The 16,771-nt window shown below is 37.4% G+C and overlaps 1 long non-coding RNA gene across 1 annotated transcript in view; it reads right to left on the reverse strand.

Moving 5' to 3' along the window:
- Positions 1 to 692: 692 nt before the first annotated feature.
- The window catches only part of LOC134736383 (uncharacterized), a 250,849-nt gene continuing 234,770 nt past the window's right edge, over positions 693 to 16,771 (reverse strand). The window contains exon 4 of the long non-coding RNA XR_010120386.1: positions 693 to 844. This is a non-coding gene — a long non-coding RNA (uncharacterized lncRNA). The remainder of the gene's footprint in view (positions 845 to 16,771) is intronic.

Raw genomic sequence — 16,771 nt, forward strand, 5'->3', positions numbered from 1 at the left:
CCCTGACTAATACAGGGGTTTGTAATCTGTTTTTGTTTTATTTTGTTTCATTCTGTTGCGGGGCTGGGGGTGGTGTTTGCCTGTTTATTAGTGTGCCCCAGATAATACTGAATCCCAGGCTGGCTTGGAAGCAGCCCTCAGCCTCACTTTCTCTAACCGAATTTAGCCCATCTCTGCTTGGACACCTCCAAGCCAAGAGCTCAACCACTCCCCACAACATAATTACAAATATTTTGTTTTCTCTACCTAGAAAAACTCAAATTTCTCCACTCTCCTCTTGCGTATAAACAAACCTAATCTATGAAAGCAAGTACATAATTTTTTTTCCTGCAATCAATGTATTGACAGTGAGTTGGAATAAAGTTTTTGTGTTGTGACAGCATTCTCTTCAGGGCAAGATGGGAGGAATGGAAAGGGGAAAAGGAAAATCTAGTCAAAACCTGTTATTTGGCAATGTGCATGAAAAACAATTAGTTGACTGGCAAAATTTGTAATGCTAACTAATAAATCCGTCAGAAACAGCTATTTACAAAAAAAAAAACACAGCATTACACATTTTGAATACTATAAAACTCAGCTATTTAGGAATCTCTTCGAAGAAAAACATTTCATTAAATGAACACATTTCTTATTCTAAATTGATGTTTTGAACCTCTCTAATATTCTAAGAGATCACTAGAAACTTACCAGACTGAATTTTTACTTTTATTTCAGCAAATATATATTGAGGACTTTCTATGTTCAAGCAGCATTCTTGACACTGGGGATGCAGCAGGAAACAAGATTGTCCAAAGACTCTACCCTGCTGCAACCTCCATTTGGGATGCGATTGGAAGGAAATAACCTATAACAAAATAAACACATATAATAAAATATCTGGCAAAAATGAAGCAATGAGGAAAATAAATCAGGGTAAGCAGATAGAGAATGACTGAAAGACTTTTATGGAACACAGCATCCAGCACATCACTATTAACTGGCATTCATTAGTATGATTTATGGATGTGAATCATTTTCTTTCACATATGATGTTAATGATGCTGGCAATGCTACTTTCCACATTTATGGATGTAGCTTTTAAAGAAACTGCAACCAGCTCCAAACACAGTTTCACTGGTCAAACCCAGCTTTCTGACTGCACATACCAAGGCAGGGCCTGTCACTGTGGCTGATTTTCCTAGCCTCACAGGCTGCTCAATACCTTGAATCAAAATGAGCCACCCTGTCACATGCCATGTGCCATGTCAGCTCACTGACAACACCCCTCATTCATCACTAATGGCAGCCCCTGGGTGTCATGTCAACATTTCCGGATGGGCTTCTCGGTGAATGCCTCTGTGGAGGTTTTTTCACCCATCTTATCACCAAGCAGCTGCTCCAGAGTCCTGAGCATCCATCCTCAGCCAGTGTGCAACCAGGCAAAGAGGCACACACGGCACTGTTTGCACACTGGCTGCTTTCCAGGGCAGCTGGTAAAGGCTAGTGTGGTGCTGTGTTGCTATGTATTTATACAGTGATAATCACCTTTGAGGCATGGCTACAGGCTGATCAAATGGTATGTCCAAACTAAACCTGGATACATTCACTACCTCTCTCAATCTATTTTTGAAGACAGAAGTGGGAAAAAGTGAGGCACAAAGAGATGATAGAAATACTAGCTTACAAAAACATAGAATTAGCAAGCTTAAAATGCGTTGTATCGCATATTGTGGTGCTGACAAACATGGTGATACTAAGAGGCCTGGCCAAGTATGCCCCATACTTTAACTGAGTTACATATACACATCACGTCTTTTATGTTTATAGACTGTTTAGATTGAAAGCCCTTTTATAGACATTGTATCATAGTATGTTCACTTGGTTTTCATTGAAAATATTTTTGACTGCATCATAAAAATAAAAATTTAATAAAATAACATTTTAAAATCTGTTGTTTAGAAAATTTGACTTTTATTACCCAGAGACAGACGATGTCTACAGTTAACTCAAAATTATCTGTGTCCACGGACAGAAACAACGGAATACATTGTAGATAATCTAAAATCCAGTTATACCACAGTGTACCACGGAATTCAATTAACTGCATAAGGGATGTATCAAATGTTTTGTTTTACCCATTTCACAACAAATTCTTTCTTCTCCACTAGTTGCTGCTGCCCTGACCTCATCTTGAAACTTCCCTGAATTTTCTGTCTACTTCATGCATGACTCCTTTTCTTGCTCCCTTTCTCTAAAGACAAATATGTCCTAAGGTTCAAGATACATGTTTGGTCCTTCTCTATATCTACTCTCTTCCCCAAGATCTCATCTGCCTTCACATCTTCAACTTTCTTCTCTTTGTGGATGATTAATAAACCTTTATCTTCTACCTGTAAATAGATTCTATGTGGAATGCTCCATAAAATGTATGAAAACAACTGACCATTTGGAAAAAAAAAAAAGTAAATGCAGATTCTATCTTCACACTATGTACAAAATTGAATTGTAGGTGGATTACAGAAAAAAATGTCTTAAAAAGTTTTTCTACCAAAGTACAACATAGTCATAAAGCTTGGAGATAGACAAATGATAGATAAACTGAACTGCTTTGATAATATCTTCTGAGATATGCCAAAGGGATAGGTTTATTCAGGAAAATCAGAGACACAAATCAGCACATCACACATGCATGTTCAGGGACTGATGGAAATATAATGTCAATGAAACACATTAGTTGCAACTTTGTAATGCATTGAACTACGTGGCACTAAAGAGTGACAACACATTGAACATAGCATGCAATGTCATGAAACATATCCATTATAATACAATATCAATAATCCATTTATTATGCATATTTACTTGTGTTTCCAGACTTTCTGATAACCTTGCTTAAGGGCAAAGTATATGATTATTTTATTTAAAACCCATAGGAAGAGGGAAACATTTCTACATACATCATAAAACTCAAAAGCCATAAAGCAAATATTTTAAATGCATTTTATAAGGCCCCAAAGAATGCAAACTGATAACAGAGATTATCTTTAGTGAGTGGAAAATTTATATTTATTCTAAAAATGTCTTAGTTATTTTATTTTTTAGTAATGAGAATATTACCACAGATTATTTGTATAAATTTTAAAACCATAGACATAAAAAGTACTGTAAGTACTCAACTAAGTCACTACTAATCAATATACTTATTGGAATAAATTTATCTGTCAAAACACTTTTTAATATTGCTGATAAAAACACAAAATATGACTTTTCTATAATGTTTTCAACTAAGGAAGAGTAAACATATAGAGAAGAATAAATTTATCTCTCCAAGTTATTCAGAAAGACAACCAATTCCAGAAATCTATTAGAAATTATAGAAAAAAAATACAGCTATCTTGATTGGAAATGTCAGAAACAAGAAAAGGAAGTTCTGAAAAACAACAGGACAATAAATTATGGATTAAAACAGCTGCTTCCGGCCAGGCATGGTGGCTCACGCCTGTTATCCCAGCACTTTGGGAGGCCGAGGTGGGCAGATCACTTGAAGTCAGGAGTTCGAGACCAGCCTGGCCAACATGGTGAAACCCTGTCTCTACTAAAAGTACAAAAATTAGATGGGGTCATGGCAGGCACCTGTAGTCCCAGCTACTCGGGAAGCTGAGGCAGGAGGAATCACTTGAACCTAGGAGGCAGAGGTTGCAGTGAGCCAAGATCAAGCCACTGCACTCCAGCCTGGGGGACAGAGCAAAACTCCATCTCAAAAAACAAAACAAAACAAACAACAAAAAAAATCTGTTTCCCAAGGGTTTTTTTCTTCCTTGCAACACCAGCACTTCAGTATATAAGTATTCTATTCTGTAGGGGAAAAAAAATCTACTTCATCATCCAAAAAGTTTGAAAGAAACCTTGGCTAAGCATGAAAGTATTTCTTAACTTCCAGACTTCTTGAAACCCCTATATTCATGAACATGGTGAGTCCCAAACTGAAGGAAATAGTATCAAAAGAATGATACATTGATTTGATTACAAATCCTCTTTTCCATGGTAGTTATTAATGGCCCATGTTTTGCAAAATTCTTATCAGTATGTCAAGGAAGGTGCTTAAGTTAAAATAATGAGTCCCCAAAATAGAAATTACAAATTGCCCCCCTGATTTCTTAGCTCACCAAATAAACCCAGACCATATATAGGCTGCACCATGTGTTTCCTTGGACAAAAATGAGAGCCAAAATTTTAGAAATTCTTAGGAAATAATAGCCTATCTATTTATCTTAATATGTATTCCAGATATTCAAATTTGCATCCTATTTACCAAGGGTGTATCTGAGCTTCAGGGAGTATTTTCTCTACCACTATTACTCATCTTTTATGATCTGTAATTAAAACATATATACTGTTTTAAATGATTATTTTTTTTTTTTTTTGAGACAGAGCTTCATTCTGTCACCCAGGCTGGAGTGCAGTGGCGTGATCTTGGCTCAATGTAACCTCCACTTCCTGGGTTCAAGCAATTCTCCTGCCCCAGCCTCCCAAGTAGCTGGGATTACAGGCATGCACCACCATGCCCACCTAATTTTTGTAATTTTAGTAGAGATAGGGTTTCACCATGTTGGCCAGGCTGGTCTGGAGCTCTTGACCTCAGGTGATCTGCTTCCCTCGGCCTCCCAGAGTGCTGGAATTACAGGTGTGAGGCACCGCACCCATCCTCCCATAAATAGCTTCTGAGTTCAGAACTTTGTATCTCTGGATGTATTTACACTAAAACACTGCACACCAAAAATTGTGTAGCAAAATTCCTATAATTCAAATTATTTATACTGATTAATAGTGTCTATATTCTCAAATAAGTCAAATTACATATAAGTACATTATAGATTTATACTCAAAGAGAAGAACTAGCTCTAGAAAAGTTTACACAAATGAAATAAAAGTATATGTAATATGTAGGGGAATTTTTATTGTATATTAATTCAAGCACAAGTATATGTGCTAATATTCATTTACATGTGAATTTGTATATATATTAGGTATCTCCTTTTCCTTTCCCTCTTCATTAAAAAATCAGTGAAAATCCTTGGTGGAATATGGCCAGGAAATACCTCTGTTCTAGAATTGCAATGTTCTAAACACAAAGAAAAGATAGATATTTGAGGTGATGAATATCTCAATTACTCTAATTTGATCATTATGCGTTGTATGTATCAAAATATCACATGCACCCAAAAGATGTACAACTATGATATATAAATTTAAAAATACAAAAAAAAAGGAAAGACCTCTGTTCTGACCCAGATTCTTTCCCCTTTACAGTAGACTGCAAACACTATAGGTCAGGGATCAGATCGCACAACTGAGCAGAGACGTGGATATGTTTATACTTTTGGAATGACATTAAGCATACTCCCTAGTTGCAGTGGCTTGGAAAGTTTACCAATTAGTCACTCTATACCTATAATTAGATGGACTGCAATCAGATTTCAGTATTTTCTAAACAATGACTAAGAAGAAGAGGCTAGCAAACTATAGCCCTTGGGTCAAATCCAGCCCGTACCTGTTTTGTGAGTACAGTTTTATTGAAACATAGCTATGCCTGTTCATTTTAAATATTGTTGATGATTATTTTCATGCTACAAAAGGACTTGCAATAAAATTTCCTTTATGGCCAAGAAAGCCTAAAATATTTACTAGCTTGCCCTTTACAAAAAAGTTTGAGGAGAAACTAAGATGGTAGACTAGATGCAGCTGGGAACCACCTCACCACCAAAATATGGAGTAAACCATCACACTTAAGCAGATCTTTTGAGAGAAAACACTGAAAGTCAATAGACAGACAATGCAGACACTGCAATTTAAGAGAGAGGAAGCTGGGAAGGTTGCATGGAGCCGCTGAGCACCAGGACCAGCTCCTGGTCCTAAACAGATCCTAAGGAAGGAGTGAGTGAAGGAACTCCACAGCACCACACTCCCACCATGGACCTCTGGGATGCTAGCTACAAGAGATCCCATGATCCCCACAGACATTTGAATTGGAAGGGGGAACTGCTCAGAGATCAGGCAGAGTCAAAGCTCAAACCCGTGCAGAACTGAGAAGGTTTCATGGTGCGCAGAGCCCCTGCAATAAAATGCAACCGTAGGAGCCTATCCCCCAGGGCTTTCTATATTGGTCTGGTGTCTGCTGCCCCTGCTACTGCCAGGCTGGGAGATAACAAGGCTGCCTGTCCCACAGGACCAGGGCACATCTGATCCATGCACTCCCTTGTCCACTGGCCCCTCAACCAAGATTGCCTACCTCGTCACTCCTGCAGGAGTGCCCACAGCAAAACCTCCACTGTCCTGGCTGAGTGTTTGACTAGCAAATCTGGAAGAAATTTGGCCCCCCAGCACATCCAGCACTCAACCCTGAGGGGCCAGAGGACAAAACCACATGCCCAGTCCCAACACCTCAGGATTCAAACACACCACACAGGGGTCTCAAGCTGAGATGTGTGCTCTGAACTTGAGTGGAGGAGGAGCCACCACTCTGAGAACACTGAGAAGAGTGTGGGTCAGTTTCATGTGCTGACACAGGAGCTGAGCATTCTTCCCTTAATAAGCCTGGTCCAGGAAGGGTATAGCTGCTTAGCCAGCTGCAGCTTCTGCCCCAGGGATCCCCAAGGCCTGGAACACCTGGAGCAGTCCAACAATATGGACAGAGAATGCTTTGGACAAGTTTACCTGGTCAAGCCTGCTCCAGGGACAGATAACGGAAGAAGACCTGGTCAGGGGAGTGTGAGCCATGTAGGGACCACAGTCATCTGCTGGGCTAAAAACTTTAAGCCATGGGCACCACACAGCTGCACACCTGCAGCGCAAACACCCTGCCTGGGGATCCTCCCTGCTGACCCACTGCATCACCAGACCAACAACAGACAAACCCCACAACCCACTCTGACTCTGTGGAGCTCAGAGGCCCAGCAGGTCCCCAGAGTACTTCAGGTCTCCTGGTGACCTAACCTTAGACTTAGATCACACCTAAGGGAAAAGGGGGTGCAGTCCACTTAAGAAATGTGGATGATGCAGAGCCAGTATTTGAAAGGAGATACCCCAAGACCCAGGAACAGACTTGGTGAGGAAGTCACTGCCCCCACCCTCCTCTGCTCTGTGCACAGCACTGTTGCAAACACACTGAAATAGAAAAGAGGTGCATGCCTGAGTAAAAGCCTGTCGCTGGCCCATCTACTGGATCACAGTCTGAATTCTACCACCAAACAAAGGTAAATTCCTTCAACCTGCAATTCCTGTGAAATGCAATGCAGGAAACTATCCAAAGATAGGAGACCTGAACAGAGCCTTGGCCCTCTGAAAGCACCCAGAAAATTTGCCTATCAACTATACACAACATACACCACAGCCAAACCCTGAAGGAGGAAATAAAAAGAATATAAAAACAAAAATCTCTCTCCAAATGACAGCAATTTCAAAAATAAAAAGGAAAATCAGCCCCTTCAGATAAGAAAGAATCAGCACAAGAACTCCAGCAATTCAAAAAGTCAGAGTGTTTCTTTACCTCCAAAGGATTACACTAGCTCTCCAGCAATGGGTCCTAAACAGATTGAAATATCTGCAATGACAGACATGGAATTCAGAATCTAAATGGCAAGAAAGCTCAGTGGGATTCAAGAGAAAGTTGAAATACAATCCAAGGAAGCCGGGAAAACAATCCAACAGCTGAAATACAACATAAGAACCAAACTGAACTTCTGGAATTGAAAATTTCATTACAGGAATTTCAAAATATATTTGGAAGCCTTAACAACAAGCTAGGCCAAGCTGAAAAAAGGATTTCAGAGCTCAAAGACCAGACCTCCAAATCAATCCAGTTAGACAAAGGTAAAGAAAAAAGAATCTTCAAAATGAACAAATCTGTGAGAAATATGGAATTATGTAGAGGGACCAAACCTACATCTCATTAGTATTCTGAGAGAGAAAGAGAGAGAGAGAGAGTAACCAACTTGGAAAACGTATCTGAGGATTTAATCCACAAAAATTTCCCCAATATTACTAGAGGTTTACATGTAAATTCAAGAAATTCAGAGAACTTCTACAAGATACTATACAAGATGACCTTCTCCAAGACAAATAGTCATCAGATTTTCCAACGTCAATATAAAAGAAAAATTCCTAAAGGCGGCTAGAGAAAAGGGCCAGATCACTTTAAAAAGTAATAACAAAGAAAGAAAAACCACCTCAGTTAAACAGCGGACTTCTTGGTAGAGACTCTACAAGCCAGAAAGCATTGAGGGCTTATTTTTAGCATTCTTACAAAAAAAGAAACTCTAACTAAGAATTTAATGTCCCAACAAACTAAGCTTCATAAGTGAAAGAGAAATAAAACATTTTTCAGATAAGCAATCATTAAGGGAATTCATTACCACTAGACCAGCCTTACAAGAAATCCTTCAGGGAATTCCAAACAATGGAAATGAAAGAACAATACCTGCTACCACAAAAACACACAAAAGAACATAGCTGGCCAGGCATAGTGGCTCACGCCTATAATTCCAACATTTTTGGAGGATGACACAAGTGGATCACCTGAGGTCAGGAGTTCAAGACCAGCCTGGCTAACATGGCGAAACCCAGTCTCTACTAAAAATACAAAAAACTAGCTGAATGTGGTGGTGGGCACCTGTAATAGCAGCTACTCGGGAGGCTGAGGCAGAAGAATTGCTTGAACCTGGGAGGTGGAGGTTGCAGTGAGCCAAGATCGCACCACTGCACTCCAGCCTGGGCGACAGAGTGAGACTCCATCTCCAAAAAGAAAAAAAAAAAACAAAGAACATAGCCCACAGACCCTATAAAGAAACTATACAATCAAGACTACAAAGCAACCAGCTAGCAATAGCATGGAAGGATCAAAACCTCACAAATTAATATTAATCTTGAAAGTGAAAGAACTAAACATCCCACTTAAAAGGCACAGTGGCAAGTTCGATTAAGAAAATAAGACCCAACCTTCTGCTATCTTCAACAGACCCATCTCAAATGTAATAAACCCATAAGCCCAAAGTAAAGGGATGGAAAAAGATCTATCACAAAAAAAGGAAAGAAAAAAGGGCGAGTGTCATTATTCTTACATCATGTAAATCAGACTTTAAACCAACAACAACAAAAAAAGAAAAAGAAGGTCACCGCATAATGATAGAGGGTTCAGTCCAACAATAAGACTTAACTATCCTAAATATACATGTATTCAACATTGGAGCAACAAGATTCATAAAACAAGTACTTGTAGACCTATGGAAAGACTTAGAATACCACACAACAGTAGTGGGAAGCTTCAACACCCCACTGACAGCATTAGACAGATCATCCAGGCAGAAAACTAACACAGAAATTCTGAACTTAAATTTGAAACTTGACCAATTGGACCTAATAGACATCTATCTACAGGACACTCCACCCATCAACTACAGAATGTAAGCTCTTCTCATCTGCACATTAAATATACTCTAAGATCAATCACATGCTCAGCCATAAAGCAAGTCTCAATAAATTTAAAAAATAGAAATCATAACAAGCATATTCTCAGACCTTGTGGAATAAAAATAGAAATTAATACCAAGAAGTTCTCGCAAAATCACGCAATTACATGAAAACCAAACAACTTGCTCCTGAATGACTGTCGGGTAAACAAAATTAAGGCAGAAATCAAATACTCTTTAAAATAAATGAAAGAAGAGACAGAATATACCAAAATCTCTGGGATGCAGCAAAAACAGTGTTAAGAGGAAAGTTTACAGTGCTAAACACATCAAAAAGTTAGAAAGATCTCAAATTAACAATCTAACATCTCAACTAGAGGAACTAGAAAAACAAGAACAAACTAACCCAAAAGCTAGCAGACGAAAAGAAATAACTAAAATCAAAGCAGACCTAAATGAAATTGAGATCAAAACTTCATGTAAATAATCAATAAAATGAAAAGTTGTATCCTTTGAAAGGGTGAACAGGATAGCTAGATTAACAAAGAAAAAGAGAGAGAATATCCAAATAAGCATAATTAGAAATGACAAAGGTAGCATTACAACTGATCCCACAGAAATGCAGAAAATCCTCAGAGACTATTAATGATACCCCTTTGCACACAAACTAGATAATCTAGAGAAAACGGCTAAATTCTTGGAAACACACAACCTCGCAAGACTGAATTAGGAAGAAATTGAAACCCTGCATGGACCAGTAAAAAGTTTCAAAATTAAGTCACTAATAAAACAAACTACCAACCAAATAAAGCCCTGGAACAGATAAATTCACAGCCAAAATCTACCAGACTTGCAAAGAAGAGATGGTACCAATCTTACCAACACTATTCCAAAAAATATCTAGAAGGGATGCCCCACTAACTCATCCCATGAAGCCAGCATCATATCGATAACAAAATCTGGCAAAGACACACACACACACACACACACACACACACAAACTACCAGCCAATATACCTGATGAACATAGACACAAAAATCCACAGCAAAATACTAGCAAATCAAATCCAACAGCATATCCATCAGTTAATTCCCCACAATAAATTAGGCTTCATTCTGGGGATGCAAGGTTGGTTCAACAAATGCAAATCAGTAAATGTAATTCACCACATAAACAGAATTAAAAATAAAATACATAGGAATATATATCTTATTGTCAGTGTCACTGCTATTAGATTTGGTTTGGAATTGAGTCTGCATATATGTGAATATTGGAGTCTCTAGCTTTCTGAGCATTCACAATTTATATTAATGAGATTATATTTTAAGGTTCTGACTAAAGAATTTAGCAAAGCTGTGTTTTTTTTCAATACTACCTCATGCTTCAAACACGTGCTCTTCTGAGAGCAATGAAAACCTCCAATCTCATTGAGAACCACTGGTTCACTTCCTAGAGAAATAAACCTAATGAAAAATAAGTAAGACTTCTATACAGAAAACGATAAAACATTACTAAGATAAATTTTAAAAGATGGGGGGGGAGAGAGAGAGAGAATGCTTCCAAGAATTGAAAGGCTCAATTTTGAAAGTTAACAATTCCTTTCAGATCAATCTGTAAATTTAATGGAATACCAAAAAAATTCACAAGAAATTTTTATAGAACTTGATATGCTTATTCTATGATTTATGTGGAAATCCTAAAAACAAAGAATAGTTAAGACAACTTAAAGAATAAATTTGGAGTGTTTACACAACCCAGATATCAAGACATATTATAAACCTCAGTAATAAGAAATCATGGTTTTCATGCAGGAGATATAAACAGACCAATGAACAAAAACCAGTATCCGGAAAAAAAGCAAACATAAATATTTACTTGATGTATGACATAAAAATTTTACTGAGTCTTTTGTTAATCCACATGATATAAAAATGAGTCTTAATTCTTACCTCACATAAAAATCAACTCCAAATATATTTTAAGACTGAATGTGAAATGTGAAATGTAAAACAGTAAAACTTCTAAAACATTTAAAAAATCTTCCAGACTGTGGACATGACCCTTACAGGGCCCCCTCAATTCCTGTTTCCTCGTGTTCACATCATATATAGTCCCATCCCCTTTGCTTGACTTGCTTCTAACTAACAGAACACGGCAAAGGTGAAGAAATTTCAAATGTAATTAAAGCCTCAAATAATAACTAACTTGGAGTTATCAAAAGAGATATTATCCCATATGGTCTGATTTACTCAAGTGAAGGTCTTTAAAAGAAGGACTGGAGTCTTCTCAAAAAAGGGACTTTCCTTTTTGACTTGATGAAGTAAGAAGATTGGTTGAAGAAGCCTCCGTGATGAAGAAGTGCAAGCTGCCTCCAGAATTACAAGTGGCCTCCATCACCTGAGGTTAGCCACCAGCCAAAAGCCAGCAAAAATCCACAGCCCTCATTCGTACAGTCACAGAAAAATTAATTCTGCCAAAACCTGAATTAACTTAGAAGTAGATTCTTCACAGTCAAGTCTCCAGATGAGAATACGGCCCAGCCAACACCTTAATTTCAGCCTTATGAAGCCCTGTGCAGCTAATTCATCCTCAGACTCTGACACATAGAGACAGTGAGATCATATTATTTAGGCTGCTGAGTTTATCTAACAATAATAGAAAACTAACACAATGACTTTACTCTAGGCAAAGATTTTTTAGATAGGATGCGTAAAAGCACTAACTATAAAGAAAAAGATTGATAAATTAACTCCATTAAAATTAAGAGCTTCTGCTCACCAAAATTACCATCAAGAGAGTAAAAAAGCAAACTGTAAAGTGTGAGAGTAGATTTGCAACCATATATCCAAAGAATGAACTCCACTCTGTAATATATAAGGAACGCCTATAAATCAATAAAAAACATATAGACAACTCAATTTTTAATGGAAAAAAGATTTAAACAGGTACTTCACAGAAAGGATATCAAATGGTTATAAACATATGAATAGGTGTTTAGCATCATTATTCTTTCAGTAAAATAAATGTTAAAGTCAAAATTTAAAAATCACTACAAATACACCAGAGTAGCTAACAGTTAAAAAAAAAAAAACAAAAAACTAAACCAAACAGTGGTCAGACTATGATACAACAAAAACTCTCGTACTCTGGTGGTAAGTACGTAAATTGGCACAACTTCTTCTGAAAATTGAAAATGGCTTTAGCGTGTCTACCAAAGATGAATGTACACATATCCTATGGTCTTTCAATTCTACATCAAAATACATATCAGACAAAAATGTGTACAAATGTCATGTACTAGATTATTTATATTCTTGAATATTCATATTTGGCTATACTTAATAGTCAAGGCCTGTAAAGATTTGAATGTTTGTTAATAATGGTATGGATTAATAATTGTAATATATTCATGCAATGGGATACTATACAAATTAAAATAAATGAATAATTACCACAGGTACAACACAGACAAATATCACAAACAGAAAGATCAATGGAAGAATCCTAACATAAAAGAATACATACTGCATGAGTTTATTTACATAAGGTTCAGAGTAGTCAAAACTGATTTCTGGTTATAAAAGTTAAAATGCTAAATACAGTGGGGTACTGAGCGGAAGCGTGGCAAAAGAAAGTTTTCTACATACTATTAAATATTCTATTTTTAATCTGTATGGTAGTTACAAAAGTGCGTTTATTTTGAAAATTTATGGAGCCATACATTTAAGATTTGTGCACTTTTCTAGATGTATTCTATATGTCAGTAAAAATTGACAAATACTATACAAATAAGTAGGTTAATCAAAAAGTTTCAAATCAGAAGAGGATTGAAGAGTTAGAGTTAGTTCCGTGTGATTTTGGCACCAGAATGGGCAAATAAACCAATGAAACAGAATAGAGTGTCCAATATCGGAAACACACTTGTAGGGTCATTTGATTTATGATACTAGTCCATGACTTGGGAAACTTCAGAGCCCAAACAAACAGAAGAAAATAGATAAAAATACTAGGCAAAATAATCAAAACATACAGAGAAACTGAGGGAGTGGATGCAAAGCAGAGAGAATGGATACTAACTCAAGAACTCTGGTGAAGGTTTCCTAAGAAAGGCTTTCTGGAAAGTCTGCAAGTGGTGACACATGAAAGCAGCAGACAATGATAAGTACAGAGTTACAGAGCGAACTTTGTTCTCTGGGGAAAAGATCGCTTCCCTGACAATGGGTCACAATGCTCAAAAGAATGTGAAATCACTGCTACATTATCAACTTGACTGTATTGACTAGGTAGTAGAATTAAAATGTGAGATATAAATTAAGGTGCTGCCCACCTCGTGTTTTTTGCTACATAACAAACTGCCCCCAAAGTTTAGAGGCTTAAAACAACTAATTTATTATCTCTTATGATTTTGTGGGCCAGGAATTTGGGCAGGCTCAGCTGAGCATTCTTCATGCTCCACAGTGTTAGTAGGTGTAACTTGATGTTACACAGTTTGTGAATGGGGTCACAAGATAGCTTCACTCACATGTCTAATGCCTTGGCTGGAATAGCTGCAAGGCTGGCTGGGTTCAGCTGCGCTGTTAATCAGGATAACCACCCATGGCCTCTCCAGAATGGCAGTCTCAGAGTATCTGGACTCCTTATATAGCAGCTCAGTATTCCCAGTGTTCCAGAAGTGAGCATTCCAAGAGATCCACACAAAAGCTGCAATACTTCCTATGATCTAGCCTTGGAAGTCTTATAACACCACTATTGCCCTTTCTTTTGGTCCAGCGAGTCAACTAAGCCAGCCGAGATTTAAGGGGAGAAGTGTGAAATAGGCTATCACTTACAGAGGAAATAGCATTCATGTACAGGGAAGAATGGAAGTGATGCCAGTCTTCTTAGAGACATGCTATCATACCCCATCATTTCCTTGTTATACCAAGACATTCTTCATACTAAGTCAGTAACATCCTTTGCATCACTAGAGGAATTACAAAGTTTTTAAAGAACAGAAAAGTCAGATTTTAGCGTTTGCATGAGAATGGATATCAACAACTAAATCAGCCGATGGAAGGTGTGACAATAGATGCCACCAAGGACAGTTGATGGTTGAGGAGTAGAAGCCCTTCCCCTCTGGTGCTAAGCACTGGAGGAAGCTCCCAGTGTGTGTGTGTGTGTGTGTGTGTGTAAGTATTTTATATATATATAAGTATTTTATATATAGAGAGAGAGTACACTTTTCTATATGTATGCTATACATCAATAAAAATTGACAAAGACTATAAAAATAAATAAGTCAATCAAAAAGTTTCAAATCAGAGGAGGATTGAAGAGTTAGAGTTAGTTCAGTGTGATTTTGGTACCAGGATGGACAAATAAACCATATGTATATGTATATGTATATGTATATGTATATGTATATGTACATGTATATGTATAAGTATATGTATACACACACACCTTCTTGGGGAGAATGGAAAGGGGAAAATCCTGTATGGTTTGAGAAGTTCTTGAAATGACTATGTTTATCCTAAAGTGACAATGGTTAAATTTGTGCCAGTAGGCAGAATGGGACAGGGCAGAAATTAATTTCAGTTGTAGGAAAATAAAATCATATTTTTAAACTCCTAAATTTGTGGTAAGTTAAAAATATACCTATAAAATTGCTTTAAGTGTATGTTCCTATTGGTTTGGTCATCTTAATTATTAATTAATTCCTATAACTACTATTCAGGAAGAGTTAACTCTGATGAGCAACTTTTCCTGTCTACCCATTTCATTTTTCCTGAAATCTTCATATTACTCTTGTACTCTCATAGCAAACAGTGAACTGTCTTACTACTTCAATTCTATAGTCTAGATGACTTTTAAAATCCAATTTGTCTTAGACATAAAATATTTATTATTTTAAACACTTAGTTAATTTCTATTGACTCATGGTCTTCTAAATATTATACCTCTGAGATTGTCTAGCCCATTACTTCTGAAGGAGCCCCTAACATAATACCTAGTCAGGTTCATTATTGTTTGTTTTCTGGGAAACTTTTGTCCTTGAGTAGAGTTACAATAATTCTTCAGAGACAGTTGGGCAAATATTTGCTGAGATAAGCCACTAGATATAACGGAAGCAAGAAAAGGTGCTTTTAAAATACAGAGACAAAACTTCAAAAAGTAGAATTCAAGGGGAAAAGATAAATCACAATTGCAAATTCATTCACCATAAACATGAATAAAAGTTGTACAGGATTAGGAAACACACACCAACTACCGAGTCAGACACAAACACACTATAGTCTTTCCCCAAAAGAATCCCAAGCTGTCTTTTTCCCATTGTAGCTTCCGTTTTGTCCCCTTCCATCTGTACTACACCCAACATTCTTGTACCATCAGCCATAGGGAAGGGTCGACTCATGCTCAAATTTAGGTATAATCAGACCTCACTATAAAATTTAAACACCCTCCCACATGAAATACCAGTATCTCATACACACACACACACACACACACACACAAATTCCAACTCAACATGAAAAGATTTTCTTCTGAATATGTTATTTCACTCTCAATTCAGCCAACATAAAACAACACTGTCATATTAATTATTATACTGTTCTTGCAGCAATCTCAGCCCCTGCAAAAGCCTGAGTCAATGATAATATCAAAGCAGGGAAACCTTGTTGAGTGCTCACCACAGGAAAGGCACTATAATAGGCAGTTTGCATTATGGCTGCACCTTACCCTCACACCGAATACTCACAGCCCTATGAGGTCAATGCTGTTATTAGTCCAATTTTAAAGGTAAGGAAACTGAGGCTCAGAGAGTTAAAATAAATTTGCCAAGCTGCAGTCATCTATAGCCTTGACTACTAAAGAATATTTTCAATTGATCTCTCCACTCACTCTTGCCCTCCCTTCAGTTTATTCTCAACCAAGAGTCAGAATCACCCATTTTAGAAATGTCTAATCAATCTCATCATTCCTTCAATGGCTCTGCAGCATCAATAGCTGTCTTGGAATAAATCCCAAAGTCCTTAAAACAGCAGACAAGCCCCCTGCAAGGTCTGTATCTCTTCTACCCTTCTGCTCTCATCGATGGCTCTGTGCTTCATTCCCTTCATTTCAGCCTCACTTGTCATCTCCTTGCTACTCCTGCAATGCACCCACCAAGCTCTTGCTCCTCTGCCTGGGACACTTTTACCCCACATTTCTACATGGTGTATTCTCTTACCTTTTTAAAAAACAAATTTGCTCAAATGCTCTCTTCTTCATGAGATCCTCCCTTTACAACTTCACCCACAACATGAATTATTTTCCCCATAATAATTACCATCTTATAACATATTAA

This window comes from Symphalangus syndactylus, chromosome 4 (genome assembly GCF_028878055.3).
Source record: "Symphalangus syndactylus isolate Jambi chromosome 4, NHGRI_mSymSyn1-v2.1_pri, whole genome shotgun sequence".
In the NCBI taxonomy this organism is placed as follows: domain Eukaryota; kingdom Metazoa; phylum Chordata; class Mammalia; order Primates; family Hylobatidae; genus Symphalangus; species Symphalangus syndactylus.